The sequence below is a fragment of the Coffea arabica genome, chromosome 7e (assembly GCF_036785885.1).
Source record: "Coffea arabica cultivar ET-39 chromosome 7e, Coffea Arabica ET-39 HiFi, whole genome shotgun sequence".
Lineage (NCBI taxonomy): Eukaryota > Viridiplantae > Streptophyta > Magnoliopsida > Gentianales > Rubiaceae > Coffea > Coffea arabica.
The window spans coordinates 36,810,474-36,827,319 of record NC_092323.1 but is presented as its reverse complement, the minus strand read 5'-3'; the positions used below and the strand labels follow the sequence as shown (position 1 = coordinate 36,827,319).

General features: G+C 37.0%; 1 non-coding gene across 1 annotated transcript; it reads left to right on the top strand.

Moving 5' to 3' along the window:
* The first annotated feature begins 5,573 nt into the window (after positions 1-5,573).
* On the top strand, positions 5,574-5,680 carry LOC113702594 (small nucleolar RNA R71). The gene has a single exon (XR_003451231.1). It is a non-coding gene; the product is annotated as a small nucleolar RNA R71 (small nucleolar RNA).
* Positions 5,681-16,846: the final 11,166 nt, after the last annotated feature.

Here is a 16,846-nt window from a genome sequence, read left to right as displayed (position 1 = left end):
AGGAAGGAAAGATCGAGAAGGCGGCGTTGGCTTGGGCTCGCTACAGTGGCTGCGTGAGTCGCGCTCAGGCGGCGGCTCGAGGAGCAGCGGTGGAGCGGTGCGCGGTTGGTGTGATCGAGAAGAGATAGAGAGAGGCGCACGAGGTGGGTGCGGCAACGCGCAATGGTGATGAGGGGAGGAGATGGAGGCGGCAAAAAGGATTTGGTCGACAGAGAGGAGGAAACAGTGGAGAAGAAAGAAAGGAAAGAGGAAGAAAGAAGAACAAAGGAAAGAAAGAAAAAAAAAGAAAGGAAAGAAAGAAAGAAAAAAAAAGAAAGGAAAGAAAGAAAGAAAAAAGAAGAAAAAGAAAAAGAAATAGGTTTTTTTTTAATTAAAAATGTGAAACTTGAAAATCCAAGCTATGGTTAAACGAAAAAAATAATTTTCTTTTTGGTTTTTTTTAGAATTAAATTGTTTTTTTAAAATTTAAATCTCTTTTTTTTTTCTACTATATTATTATTAACAAAACTTATTTTCGAAATTAAAATTAGAGATTAACAGGTAATCGAAAATTTTCTCGAGATTTGAATACTTACCTTTCCCGCAAACGTGACGTGGGCACGTCAAAAAGACAAGAACCCTTCTGACCACGAGCTCTCCATACGCCCGCGTCACGTCAGAGAGATACCTACGAGGCATCAAAAATGAAAATTGAAGCCAAAAATCAGTCAAACTCAAGGAAAACATGTTTAAACTATCAAACAAAACTGAACAAACAACTAAAAGAAATTGGGTTGCCTTCCAAAGAGCACCTTTCTTTAATGTTTTTGGCTAGACATGGTTGAGAAGTGCTTATTAAGTGGGACACGGCAGTGCATCTAGACTTATCGTCTCCACTTCTCCACTTGAAAAGCCTTCGTAATAATATTTGAGACGGTGTCCATTCACCACAAATTTATTGTCTGTCTTAGCACTCTGGATTTCAACTGCACCATATGGAAAGACGTGAGTAACAATAAAAGGTCCAATCCAATGGAAACGTAGCTTATCTGGAAAGAGCTTAAGCCTGGATTGGTATAGGAGAGCCTTCTGACCAACTTCAAAGGTTTTTCTAGAGATTTATTAGTCATGAAATGTCCGACTCCTCTCCTTGTAAATTAGTGCATTCTCGTACGTTTCGTTCCGAATTTCCTCCAATTCTTGTAAGTCCAAATTCTGTTGGGCACCGGATTCTTTTAGATTCATGTTGCACTGTTTTATCGCCCAAAAAGCCTTGTACTCAAACTCCACTGGAAGGTGACATGGCTTTCCAAATACCAATCTATAGGGTGACATCCCTATGGGGGTCTTGTACGCTGTTCGATAGGCCCAAAGCGCATCTTCCTACTGTTGACTCCAATCCTTCCTATCGGGTCGCACCATTTTCTTCAAGATAGACTTAATTTCCCGATTTGATACCTCCGCTTGATCATTTGTTTGAGGGTGGTACGACGTTGACATCCTGTGGAGTACATCGTACTTGCGAAATAGCACGGCTATGGTTTTGTTGCAGAAGTGCATCCCCCTGTCACTAACAATGACTCTTGGCATTCCAAAACACAGAAAAATATTAGACCTGATAAAATCTGCAACTACTTTCGAATCATTAGTCCGGGTGGACTTAGCCTCCACCCATTTAGACACATAATCGACTGCCAATAAAATATATATATAACCAAATGAAGTAGGAAAAGACCTCATAAAATCTATACCCCAGACATAAAAAATTTTAACAAAAATCAACGAGACTTGGGGCATATAATTTCTACGGGTTATATTACCTACCCGTTGACATCGATCACAGGACTTACAAAACACATACGTATCTTTAAACAAAGAAAGCCAATAAAATCCACTTTCTAATACCTTATGAGCAGTTCTCTTGGGTCCAAAATGACCTCCACAGGTAAAAGTATGGCAAAAGGTTAAAATTGATTAAAATTCAAATTCACTTACGCATCGCCTCATTACTTGGTCAGCACATCTCTTCCACAAGTACGAGTCATCTCAAATGAAATACTTGGTGTCGCTTTTCAATTTGTTTTTCTTCGATTTTGGCCAACTTGCAGGAAAATTACCAGTTACCAAGTAGTTAACTAGATCAGCATACCAAGACAATTGAGAATTAAGAGAAAACAAGTGTTCTTCAGGGAATGGATCCTTCAATGGCTCGCTCTCCCTTCCAACTGATATGCGACTCAAATGGTCGGCGACTAGATTCTCCGAACCTCTTTTCTCCCTTATTTCCAGGTCAAATTTCTGTAGGAGCAATATCCACCTTATGAGCCTCGATTTTGCATCTTTCTTGGCCATCAGGTACCTTAGCGTTGTATGATCAGAAAATACAATAACTTTAGCACCTAACAAATATGATCTAAACTTCTTTAAGGCAAAAATAACTGCAAGAAGCTCCTTCTCAGTAGTGGAGTAGTTTAATTGAACTCCATTCGACGCCCGGGATACGTAGTAGATGACGTGAATTGCCTTTCTTACTCTTTGCCCCAACACAGCTCCCACTGCATGGTCACTGGTGTCGCACGTGATCTCAAATGGCAAACTCCAGTTAGGGGGTTGAATGATCGATAGCGAGATCAATAGCTCCTTCAACTTATTGAAGACTCTCTCACACTTGTCATCGAATTCGAAGGCCACGTCTTTTTGTAAAAGCTGGAATAACGGGCTCCAATTTTCAAAAAATCTTTAATGAACTTTCAATAAAAGCCTGCATGTCTAAGAAAAGAGCACACCTCCCGCACACTCACGGGGTAAGATAAAGCAGATATAATGTCTATTTTAGCCCTGCCAACCTCAATACCTTTAAAAGACACAACATGACATAAGACTATCCCATGTTCAACCATAAAATGACATTTTTTCCAATTAAACACAAAATTGGTCTCTATACACCTCAACAAGATCAATTTTAGGTTATCTAGGCATATATCAAAACTATCACCATACACACTGAAATCGTCCATGAAAACTTCAATAATTTTTTTCACATATTCAGAAAAGATGCTTACCATTCTTCTATGGACTATTGCAGGTACATTGCACAACCCAAATGGCATCCGTCTATATGCGAAGGTCTTGAACGGGCACGTGAAGGTCGTATTCTCTTGATCCTCTGGTGTGATTGCTATCTGAAAATATCCTGAAAATCCATCCAAAAAAAAATAGTAAACCCTACAAGCTAAACGCTCAACTTTTTGGTCAATGAAAGGGAGAGAAAAATGGTCATTTTTCGTGACGCATTTAATCTGGAGTTGTCAATAGACTGCCTCCACCTGGTGGGTTTGCGCATTGGCACGAGCTCACTTGTTTGGTTAGTCTCCACTGTCACTCCTGCCTTCTTTGGAACGACCTGGACCGGACTCACCCATGGTCTATCCGATATTGCAAATCCCCACATCGAGCAACTTCAAAATTTCTTTTTTCACCACTTCCATCATGAGGGGATTGAGCCGCCTTTGGCCTTGCCGTACAGGTTTGGCATCCTCCTCAAGCCTTATTCTGTGCATATAGATGGAAGGGATGATCCCCTTAATGTCGGCGATGGTTCACCTTATCGCCTCCTTATGCTCTCTAAGAACCCGGATTAACTTCTCCTCTAGGTTTTCGAGAGTGCAGCTGAGATAATCACCGGGAGTGTTTCGTTGTCGCCCAAATACGCATATTTCAAGTGCTTCGGCAGGAGTTTTAACTCCAACACAGGTGCCTGCACCACAGATGATAGTACCCTTTGGTGAGGTTTGGGAATGAAAATAGGCGAAACTTCATACCTTTTCGTTGTGATTGGCAATGAGTGTAATGCCCCTATTGTGCATTTCAAATCTTCACTCCACTCCACATCAGGAGTTGTCTCTAACTCGAGGTGCTTGGTTAAAACAACCTCCAACTCATCCCTGCCAAAAGTTTCAAACACTTCCTGCACCGCAGGGTCAATGGCACTCATAGAAAAAATAGAACTAAAGTTAGAATTTGAGGGATATTTCAGAGTATCAAAGATATTAAAATGAATAATTTTTTCATCAAATTCCCTGGACAAGGTACCCTTATTAACGTCAATTTTAGTCTATGCTGTACTCCAAAAAGGTCTACCTAATAGCAGAGGTGAGGGATCGGAGGAGTGATTATCATCCACGTCAAGTACATAAAAGTCATTTGGGAATACTAAATCATTAATTTTAACTAACACATCTTCGACCAATCCATCAGGATATGCATTAGTTCGGTCAGCTAATTGAATAATTATCCCAGTTTCTTTTAATGGACTTAGGTTCAGAGAAGTATAGATAGATTTTGACATTACATTGATCGATGCTCCTAGGTCTAGCATAGCCTTCCTAATCAAAATGTTGCCTATCCTATAGGGAATAGTAAACATACCTGAGTCCCCACACTTCGGTGGGAGTTTTCTTTGGAGAACCGCTGATACATTCTCCCCCACAATGACTCTTCCGTTTCCTCTCAACCTCCTTCGGTTGACACACAGGTCCTTCAAAAACTTTGCATACTTCGGTACTTGTTTGATTGCATCTAGCAGGGGAATATTAATCTTTACCTTACGAAACACCTCCAAGATCTCCTTCTCCTTGTCCTACTTCCTCGATTTCTCTAGTCTGCTAGGAAAGGGAGGCGGGTTAGTTTTGACCTCAACGATCGGGTCAGAGAGTATCACTAAATTTTTGCCATTGCTACCCTCCTTCTCAAGCTTGTTTTTGATCCTTTCCTCATCCTTGTCCTTAGGCATCATAGGTTCGGGTCCTTGGACCTCCTTGCCACTCCTCAAGGTCATTGCGCTTACATTTTTCGGATTCAACTCAGATTGAGATGGTAACTTCCCTTGAACTTGGGACTCCACATGGTTGATCGTAATGGCCATTTGATTCATTTGATTTTATATGGATTGCATCTGGCTCATTCGATTTCTCATACTTTGCAGGTCTGAATCCGTCTTTTGTTGATTAACAAGTAATTGCTTTATCATCTCTTCCATGGATGAACTTGAGTTCGAAAAGGGTGATGGTGGGCGAGGCTGATACTGCTATTGATGCCCTTACTGTCTATTTGATGCGAAATTGGGCTACCTATTTTCTCCATATCTGAAGTTAGGGTGATCTCTCCAGCCGGGATTATACGTATTTGAGTACGGGTCATAAGGCTTTCTTGGAGTGGGCGCGTGACCAACTATGTTCACCTGCTCCGCACTTTCCTCTTGAATCAGTGGGCATATCTGCGTAGAATGACCCATGCCAGTGCAAATCTCACACACCTTGGCCTGAGATGCATTTCCTATAGCCAGTTGCCTAACAAATGATGTTAACTCAGTCAACTGCTGTTGGATAGAACATGTCTCTATCTCATTCACCTTGCATGCTGAGACATCTTCCCTCGTACCAAACTGCTGCGAATTCTCAGTCATTCTTTCAATTAGCTCCCACGCTTCTCGAGGAGTCATGTTCACCAGTGCCCCTCCACTTGCAGCATCAATTATGCTCCTATCTCTGAAAAGTAGCCCCTAATAAAAATATTGTATGAGTAATTGCTCACTTATTTGGTGTTGAGGGCACTTGATGCACAACTTCTTGAATCACTCCCAGTAATCATAAAGCGACTCTCTTGGGTGCTGCTTGATACCACAGATCTTCATTTTTAGACTTGCAGCTCAAGACGCGAGAAAATACTTGTCTATGAACTTTTCTTCAGGTGGTCCTACGTGATGATACTACCTGGTGGTAGGTTGTACAGCCAGTTTTTAACAGAGTCCTTTAAGGAGAAGTGGAATGCCCTCATTTTTATCTACTCTTCTGTAATGTTCGGGGGATTCATGTTGTTGTAAACTACATCAAACTCTTGCAAATGCTTATACGGCTCTTCATCTGGTAAACCATGAAATGATGGCAAGAGATGAATTAGACCAGATTTTAATTCAAATGCAGTGTTATCATCTAAACTTGGGAAAGTAATGCATAAAGACTGCTTATTTAAATCAGAAACAGCCAACTCCCTTAATGTTCGTGCATTTGCCATGGTGACTTTCTCTTAATCCGAATCACTTGAATTATCACCGCGCAAATTTGTTGACTCCACCTCTGGATTAAGTCCCTGAAGTGCAGCCCCAGATTGCTCCTCTTTGAGCTATCTGGTCTTTTTTCGTATTTTTCGTGCTGTCTTCTCTACCTCAGGGTCAAAAATCAATTCACCTGTACGAGAAAATCGAGACATACACTAGAAAAATACAGAAAATTGGAGCAAAAATGAACTTAAAAAGAAACAAATATTAACGCCAGTCCCCTGCAACGGCACCAAAAATTGACAAGTTGTTGATGCTTGTGCAATAATAAAAATAAGCCTAATTACCGATTAAAATAACCAAAACCCGATTCCAAGTACTGGAGTAGGGACTCTAGGTGTGCAATGGGTTACTTGATTCACCCTGTTCCCGAAGAGTTTGCTTGATCTGATATACCCGAATGGAATGATTTTTTTACAAATAATTATTAATTTGTAAACATGGCAAGTAGGGTCATATTCTCAGGAACTGAGGATATTTGTCTCTTTTTTGGTGTTCAAAGTAACAATGGGGGATTTTTTTATAGCAATGGCAATAAGTAAATGGTTCGAATAAAAATAAATAAATGGCAACAAAAGATTAAATGACAAATTACTAAAATCAGAGTAATAATAATTAAAAGTCTAGCCAAAAAAATAATTTCAGCAATGGTTCACCTAATTGATCATCGATACAAAGGCAATTTCAATTATTTACTAAATAAGTTATAATTGCCAAACAAGCGATGACAGTCAACCCCTCCTTACTGTGTCGGTGAATAAGGTACGCCCGTTAATCACTGCTCTAATTGAAAAATAATCTTAGGTACGCCCGTAAGATTTAATTCTCCAATTACCTTATGTATTAGAGGAGCCCTATTCTAACCAAATAACGCACTACCAGGGTTATTTCATATTAGCCCGCGTATCCCACTGACACCAAATAACGCACTACCAGGATTATTTCAGATTAGTCAGCGTATCCCACTAACACAAATCTAATCATGTCAGTTGTCACTAATTCAAGACAATTAAACAATTACAGATTTAATGCCCTAATTGACAATAGATTATCAAGTTAACTAATTATATGGATTCAAAACAATCAATTAATTAAATAATCATAAATACTGGAATCAAGGGATATGAGAATACCAATAAATAAAAGAAAAAGATAAAATTAAATCGATCTTACAATTTTTAGGCGAACCAAAGCCTCCATTGTTTCTTGACTGGAGTAAAGAAATTAGTTCATATTTGATGCGAAAAACCCACACACAATTGAAGAGAAAGCGACGGCCATCAGTTGGGTAAATTCAATTCGTTGGAATACTGACGAAAAAGTAAAGCTACAGGAAGTGGTTCATTGTTTTGTTTGGTCTTGACATCTGAAAGAAGAAAAGCCACTAAGAGACCAAAAGAAAAGTCAAAGTCTCAAAACTAAAACTAGTCTACTCCTGACATGCGAGAGGAAGAACTACTAAGAGTCCACTAGAGGACGAAGACGAAATAATTCGATAAGCTCCTCCCAAGCTTTGTTTCCATTGTCTGCTTTATCCCTCTCCAATTGCTACTGTGCGGCGGATTTTTCTCCTTTTTCAGAACCGAAGACTCCAGCCTTTTTTCCCTTGTTGTTTTCGGCCAAATTACCAAAAAAGGGCTCACGTTTCTTTGTTCCAAAAATGCCACTGAAACCCTTCTATTTGAATTCTTTCCTGATGACTGTCAAATTGGCATTGGTTGTGGTATTTTCGTTCTACTCGAAATAAATGCAAATTGCAAAAAATGAGTAGAATCTAATAATTAATCTATATCGGGTCAGGTAATAGGGGAAATTAATATAAAATAAATGATAAAATTGCAACCTATCGGTTGACATATTTAGATGAAAACTCTTGGTTATTAAGCACTTACAACCATAGAAGTAGATGCTTATTAGCACAATAATCATACAATTTCCTTCCTTTTTTTTTTGTGAAAGCAAAAAATACATAACTCATAATTCCAAAAACTACAACTAAGGGGAAAAATCACAAGAAAAGCCTCATATTTGTCAGTCACACCAATCACACAACTTACATAAATAAACCAAGAACAATACACTTCACGAACTTGAAGAAAGTTTAGCATAATAAACTCCATTCGTATGATATTAAGTTTTTCAAAATCAAAACTTATGGCATACACAATAACAATCTCAAATTACCTTGCACAAAAGCTCATGCCAACAAGCATGAAAGTATCAATTCAAATTCAAAACTCCTTCCCCTACAATTAAATTTCATATTATACTCAACAAAAAAGGTGACAAAAACAATTAGAAAGGATAGTCTAGCACTTTTGATATGAATCGGCTAAAACATAATCACACAACTCTATTGGCACTAAATGTTTAGAAAAATTTCAACAGTGCCTTTCCTTGCATTTTCAATATATGCTCCCTACTAGCAATCCCAAGTTCAACAATTCAAACATACCAATATCACCAATAGACAAAGTTTCCAGAAAATAATCAGTTTCCACAAAAAATCCACCAAGAAATATATTCAACTTCAATCATTCACCCATCACACATAAATTATACAATGTTACCAATGTGAAAAGATAAAAGGAAAGAAAAGAATATTCCCCAAGTGTAGTAAGTGATTTATTGTGGTTATGTGCCATTTGTTTTTTCAAAGTCTCCATTGATAGTGCTTATTTTGCCTTTTTCTTCAAACCTTCAAAACAGAAATAAACACACTTTAAAACACACCAAAAAGACATTAAATTTAACAACCATTGGGTTGCCTCTCAACAAGCGCTTGTTTATAGTTATTAGCTTGACTATATAACCTCTTTATCAAGAAAACTTTGTTAATAAGTAATACACCATCAAAGGGCATGGTGAATCAACAAAAGATGGCTCAATTGCATGCACCATATATCATAAAGATGAGAGAAATGAAAGTGGTTTACCCATCCCAATTATTTTAGAGATATTACTTTGCTTATACGTCACCTGAGAACTTACCAAAAGAGTTTTTGCATGAATTGCTTGGGTGATAATATTTTTAGAATCTGTACTTTCAAAACACTAGTGAAGAAGTGTTAACGATATGTCATTCATGCTTGTCTCTTGAGATTCATGATTAGTTCCAAAAATGTTATCATGTCAAATTGACAAATCCTCATTAAAGATCAAACAGGATGCATTATTATCACCAAAATGCAATCTACTTTCACATGTGACATCGGTAATATTCATTTTAGGTTTGTTTTTAGTATATCATCGGATGAAATAGCTTCCCATATGACATTCAAATATTATTGTATTCTACCAAAGCAGTTCATATAATTCATCCCATTTATCATTCATTTCATCATCAAATGTTCAATTCATCCATTTTATTTTCTCAAGAAAAAGGTTTGTTATCAAATTTTTCTAATGTTAATTCCCAAGATAGCTTAGATTCATGTTGGATACATTTAGGTTGGTAACCATCATAATAATATGAAGAATCACTATATGCATATTTGATTATTTCAACCATAATCATAAGAGTCACCCAATTAGAATTGCATTGATCAAAATTAGAATTAAAATGCAAAAAGTCATTATAGTAATCCATATTTTGTGCTTGCATACATTCATAAGTAGTATGATATCTTCTACACAAGTTACAAATTATAGGATTAGAATTATAAGCAATAACATTCCTATTTTTTTCAATCAAGTGCATCAAATTGTCCATTCTAGCATTTATCAAATTTGTAAGTCTTGTTTCTACCATTCATATGCCATCTTCAAAAGACATAACTGTAACTCTTCCCTAATTACCACCATTATACATTATGCATTGAAAGGAATGTGGTTCCATGTCCCAATTTCTTTCTCTCAAGCCTTGCTCACCTAATTTAATTATCTTTCTTGAACTCTTAAATATGCTTTCAAAGTAATTTAAAACAAGTTTAGTCAATAAGAATAAGTGATAAAACAAATACAGAAAAACAAGAAACACAACAAGGACATGACAAACAACACAACAAACACAAACAAACTAGACATGAGAAACACAAGGAAAAAAAATAAAATGCATAAACTAATAAAGTTATTCCTAGCACCACTATTGAATCAAATCTTTCCTGGCAACAACGTAAAAAACTTGATGAGATTTTCCTTTACACCAAATTTTAAATACCTAAATACCCTATATTCTACAAGTATACAAATTGCTTATTTAGTAGATGGAATATTAGCTATCGATCTCATAGGGAAGATTGTCAAGTACTGGTCATTTTTGAACTCCTGTATTATTTACACTACCACAATAAAATCAAGTAGATCTATACTTCAAATATATAATAAAGTAGCAAAAATAACAATAAAAAGTTCCTAGGGTCTGTAATCGCTTTATTGTTTGGACATGAACTAATCAAGTTGAATATGATATTGTTTATTACTCGTTAGGGGTTAATTCCGAATTATGATGAACAACTTACTCATATCTAATCCCACCTATTTTCATGCTTGAAGGATTAGGACAAGTTCTTGAAGATTTGTGAAATTATCTGTATATCTCCCTAAATATATCACCTACTTTCATGGATCTGATACCTAAGGTTCAAGAATCCAAATCTGCATATGGATAGATAATTATTGTGAGGATTCGAAAAATTTTGTCATTTTACCCATCTTAACTGCATTGTATTTATTCATTTAATTATTTATTTATTTGTTTATTGACTTGACAATGATTTATAGTTTTAATGATTTTTTTAATTGTTACATGTGGGGGTTAGTAAGTGGGGTGCTGTGACTTTAAGTGAGGTGTGTGAGGAAACTTTAGTGAAAAGAGGGAGTTTTAGTGCAAAAAAGAGATTTTTGGGGAAAAGATATTTGGAGTAAGACACCATGAGAATTGGACAAGTGCCACACTAGGAACCAAGCACTTTGCAAGACTTCACCTACCAAGCTCTTTTTTTTTTTCCATTTTCAATTTCTTGTCTTCCAAGAGAGAGAGAGAGAGAGAGAGAGAGAGTATGCGTGTGTGTGTGTGTGTGAGGCCAAGAACTCTTACGAAGAAAAGGCAAGAAAAAACTTCTCCAACTCAAGCTCCAATTTTGTTTGGAATTGTGGGAAAAAGGAATGGAAGACCTTGATTACTTCACTCATCCTTGTTTGGTGGATCAAAAGAGGTAAACATGCTAGATTAAATTTCTTTTTTTCTTATGCTTAAGATAAGTTGATCTTGTGAGCTTAAAGACTAGATCATGTAGTGAATCCTAGAAGTTTTCCAAGTTGTTGATTTTGAATTTGATGCTTGATTTCTTGAGATGACAACTTAGGGTTTGGATGTTTATATGTAATTTTGGTGGCTTTACTTGTTGATATTTATGGCTATATATATCTATTAACATGATGGGGATGAAGCCTTGTGAATTTGCTTGGGATTGTTGTTAAAAATTGAGTGATTAGTTGGACGAATGTTTGGAGAAAAATTGGGAAATTTGTTGCTTACTGGCCGAAAACAAGTGCTGGAATTTCTGCCTTGATTTTTAAATTTTTCATGATGATTTTAAGCTAAGTTTTGTTCAAAACACTCAATAAGACTTTAAACTACAAGTGTGTGTTGGATTTGAACCAAAACCGTGGACTTTAAGTGGTTTAAACTCCATTTTCTCACTGTTTTCTTGGCTGAAATTCTGCTCAAGCTGGCCAAAGAGAGAGAGAGGTTTTGTGCAGCTTGTCTCTTGAAATTGTCGGGTGAAATTGTCATATTGATGCCTTACACACTTGATTGTACCTTAACCCTAACATGGGTGATTGGTTTGAGCGAAATATGATAAGTCTAAGAGGTGAAAAACTTCAATTTTCCCTGTTTTAAGTGTTGGATTTCCAACCTAGAAACAAAACTGTTTTGGGCAGTTTTAAGCCCTAATTGGTGGATGAAAATGGGATATTTTCACATACCTTTTACTTGAATCATTGACCTAGCATGTACATAGATTTCCCCCGTGAATTGACAAGAAACCATGCATTTTGGGGAGAGTTTGTGAGTGAGAAAAATTGGAAAACTTGAGATTTCTTAGTTGGCACTTGGAAGTACTTTCATTTAAGTGTGTGGTTTGGAATAGTGGATCTTATTGTACTTTATTACTTGATTCTAGGACTTAAAAGTGAGTCCGAAGTTGCACCCGAGACAGACATTTGAACTTACTTGAAGTGGTGAGTGTTCTAAGTGCTTGTGAAGTGTTTATGAGCCATGTTTCCTTACTTGAATGACATGTTTGCTTGGTTGAGATACTTGCCCTTGAATTAATATTGCCTGGGCGAGGATGTACCTTCTCATAGTCAACCGTTCATGGCTAGATTCCTGATATTTGCATTAAATGAGTTTCTTTACTTGTGCTTGACTTGATAGTCATTTGGGTTGTTATTCCAACGACTCCATTGCATGCTTTGAGGCCCCAAACCCCATTGGCTTATTGGTTAAGTCGAGTCAGCCAGGGTTTGGTTGATGAGATTAATGAACCATAGGTCTTGTCACTTAGATTTGAACTTGAACTTGAACTTGAGCTCTTGAACTTGAACCAGTATACTCAAGTATTACCATTCTTGAATTTGGCATGCGGGCCCGACAACGGGTTGAACGGTGGTTGAAGAATGACGTGCAGTGGTGAATTACTTGATAGTATTATAGAACAAAGTTGACGGAGTGTCAACGAAAATCTTGAATCTTGATCAAGCTACTTGAACAATCTCATGAGAGCCCCATATCCTTTTAATGAATGTGTTATTGCTTAATTGAAGTGTAATTGCTCTATCTTGTGGTGGATTACATTCTTTGTGGCTTGTGTATTATATTATTGATTGCATGACCTTCTTGGAACCTCATTGAGCGAAAGCTCACTCTTTTAGTTTATTTTCCTTATAGAGGGCAAGAAGTTGGGCAATTGATTGCGAAGGGCCGAGTTTTATCTAAATCTTTTACTTTTGTGTAATACAACTCTCTAGTTTTGTTTATGACTTGTAAGTTTGAAAACTCAACCTTTGAAATTTTGAGCTAGTGATGTACCTTAAGATTGAAATGATCACTGTCTCATGTATTTGTTGGAAAATAGTTCTTGTTATTGTCACTTGGAGATGCGATTCTTGTTTTGAGGTGGTTGCGCTTGTAACCAAGGTTTGTGAGTAAGTTAGTGATTGAGTCCGGGCGAGAGCCAGGGAAGCAGCCCACTAAGCCCTTTGGTTCACCTTAGGGAGTGGGGTCGTCACATTGCTATTAGAGTTCTTAATGAGCTCATGCTAGGCGAGGATTCTTGGATTGTAGGGATTGGCCTGTTAAGCGTGGAATGAGTTACTCGTGTTGGGGACATTAGATATGTACGTCATGTAGGAATCTCGAGTATGGTTGATTTAATCTTGGGACTGGCCAGTTCGAGTTATAAATTATCCTATTTCGGATTCTTGTACCCAAGTACCAAAGTGTTAAGAGCATTGGGATAAGAGTCGATATCATAGTTGAACTCGAGGTAATTTTTGATGCCAAAGATCAAGGCATAGGGGATCCTAATATTGGACCTGGGATTGAGTCGATTGAGGAGATTGGATCTATGAGTGCTGTTATGGGCTAGTCCTGCAAATGTCTGACTAGGGTTTTTATAGATATTGGCTGGATTTGAAATTTTCTGGTTGTTGTGAATGTTTCAAGTGCTAGCATTGTAGACCTGTTCACCTTCTTTTATGAATGTATGGACTTGTTATTTGTTTACTTGTGTTTGGTACAGTTTGACTTAAAGTACATATGTATTTATCTTGGGATATTAACTATGATCACTCTCTTGGGTGTTGTAGGGTACCCAGAAGAAAAGTAAGTGATTTTTGTGGTTTTCAAGTTAGAGGAGTGGCTCATTTACGGTGAAACATGCATGATACTTTTGTGTTAATTGATGCTTTTGTGGTATTGGTTAGTACTGTGGTAGAAATGTAAGGATGTAAATCATCTAAGATTAAGAGTGTTGGATTATGTATGGAGATTTTGAGGAAAAAGGTTTGGGTTCTAATCTTGTCTGCAAACTTTTGGCGAAATCGGGATGATCACCCTAATTGAAGATTGTAAAAAGCATTAGTGGGAGTAAGTGTCATAGTAGCTTGAGGTATTACCTACTCGTGTTTAGATTTCTCGTTTACCTAGTTTGAGAATAGTTAAGAGTAATTTTTCATGGATGACTTGGAAGCAAAAGAACATAAGAGTTATATGATTAGAGTTTCAATTGGTGATTAGCTACTCCTTTAGATACTTTGATTTGTCTACTATGCTATTATTTGAGATTAAGTGACTCAGCAATATGAAGAATTCAAAAGCTATACATGAGAAAATAAAGATTCTTTGAAAAGAGGTAGAGTTTTAAAAGAATTTGGCTGAAAATCGGGAAGGACTGTGGAAACAAGAGTATATGGAGAAAATTGAGTTACTGAACAAGAACATGGAAATGAAATTGAAATACAAAGGGATACTAGAAGAGTTGGAAAATAAGTTTGAATTGGTGCATTCAACTATACAAGTTTCATCTTAAGACATTTCTAACAACCAAATGAAAAATGGTGAAGGAAGCTTCATCAATAAAAAAAGAAACACAAAGAGATTAGTGGAGATGAACTTGTTAGGAAGGATAGGAGAAGGAAGGAAGAAATAATGGACACTTTAAGAAGAGATGTGTAGCTACTAAGCATAAAATTTGTGACAAAACTTATACTGAAATATGTTATTCGAAAATTGGTGCGTGTTTTAGATGCGGCAAACTTGGACATTAAGTGAGGAACTATCTAAAACAATGGAAAAAGTTATGGTGAATCTACTATCTTAGTCGACGTTAGAAATGAGTGACGCATTATCTAGAATAGTTGTATCTTTGGGAAATGTGTAGTGACTTCTTTATGCAGTAAGTTGTATCTACCTTATCAATGGTGAACTTGGTGCCTGATGTTTTAACTAGTGATCTTGAATATCTATGTTTGTTTGGAGTTAAATCCTTGTTGGTGATTCAATTTCTGCAAACTATTCTTAGGTACGAGTGAGGAGTTTTCATTAGTGGTTCGTAATGAAGGTGGTTTGATTAGAGAAGGTAGTACGTTTGCCAATGTATAGTGTTTGATTTTAAGGTCTAGCCAGAATAGTAAGCCAGTTTCGTAGTTATGATTTCTGCTTTTCATCTAATTCCAAGTGCATATCATCGTAAGTTATTTCAACTTTTGGTAAACTTCCTCAGCATATCAGTTTAACCACTATGTGAGTAACACTTTCCTCTAGATACACTTTTGTGGGAGTATCATAGCTGAGGAGAAGCTACTAGGAAGTTGGAGGAAAACCCTGTAGAATCAAACTTTGTGCGAGCAAAGGTGTGACGCCCCCACTTCTCCCAAGGGCGAACCTAAGGGTATTCGCGAAACACCAGCCCAACTCTCGCTAGGACTCAATACAATTCCAATTCAAAGTTAAGGATGAATAACCGAATAATAATAATAATAGTCGAGGTATAAAGAAAAGTCGCTTCCTTAAAATATTTAATCTTACATCAAGTTACCAAAAGTATATCAACATTTTTCCAAAATATACAACCTCCAAAAGTTGTCTAAACAATTACATTCAAAACCCTAATCAAAAGTCCATCAAGTTGACTTCTCCAATTCTTTCTATTTCGGCTCCTATTAAGGAAAACAAAACTAATGGGATGAACTAACGCTCAGTGAGGCCAAGAAAATATGCAAACACATAGTTCAAATAGCAATAGCACTTAAGCGAGAAATAAAGCTGTAACATTCAAGTAATTCACAATTTAAAATAGACACACTCAATGAGGATACAGGAGCTCTCAGGAGCTAGATTCCACTCGCTTTGCCAAGACTCAATCAGATACCTCCACGGAAATGACACTCCATCAAAACCGGGTAGGTATTAAGTCCGTAGAACTTCACTTACTCTTCCCCGTTCACCGTTACACCCCCTCTCCTGGGCCCGCTCTTCGGCTATAAGAGGTGATACTACTCGAGTATCCAAGCGATCTCTCAAATAGATCAAACTTATGATATTCTCATGACTCACCAAGATTTTCGACCAATCTCATGTCGGCTCGAGTCGCAAGGTCGGCCAATGAGTTTGGGCGTCCCCCTAATACTATTATGAGTCGAGGAGATTCACTCCAATTGACATATGCAATCATAGCATAATTCGCTATTGTAGCACTTCACTTATTTCACTTAGCAATTTCACTTTATACAATTCAAATATAATTCGCTTAAAAGAGAACGAGTGCGATAAAGTACGCACTCGACTTGACAATTGTAAATCACTTAATTAATAAGAAACAATTCACATAATTGGCAACTATTCATGCACTTGACACTCACCAAATCAAAATTAGGGAGTAAATGCAAATAAGATCTTTAATGGTAGGCTTTGAAATTCTCTTCAAGATCTTCTTGAGCGCCTAAAAAAATAACAATTTACTATCACTCACAAATATTTACAAACCCCTTGCCAAACAAGGAAGAATGTACACTTGCAATACAAAGACAATGTCATGAAAGAGAACCTTAATCACTCAAAAATCGAGATTTAAAAGTGAGAGTTCAATAACACAAGAGAAACTGATTTCCTCCATAAAAACGAGTTTACAATGATCAATCAATATCAAAGGCTAGGGAAAAGTTTCTAAAAACTCATTTCCCAACAAGTCGGAAAATTTCAGTTTGGCGTGCTAAATTTAGAAAAATCAGATCTTGCACTTGATA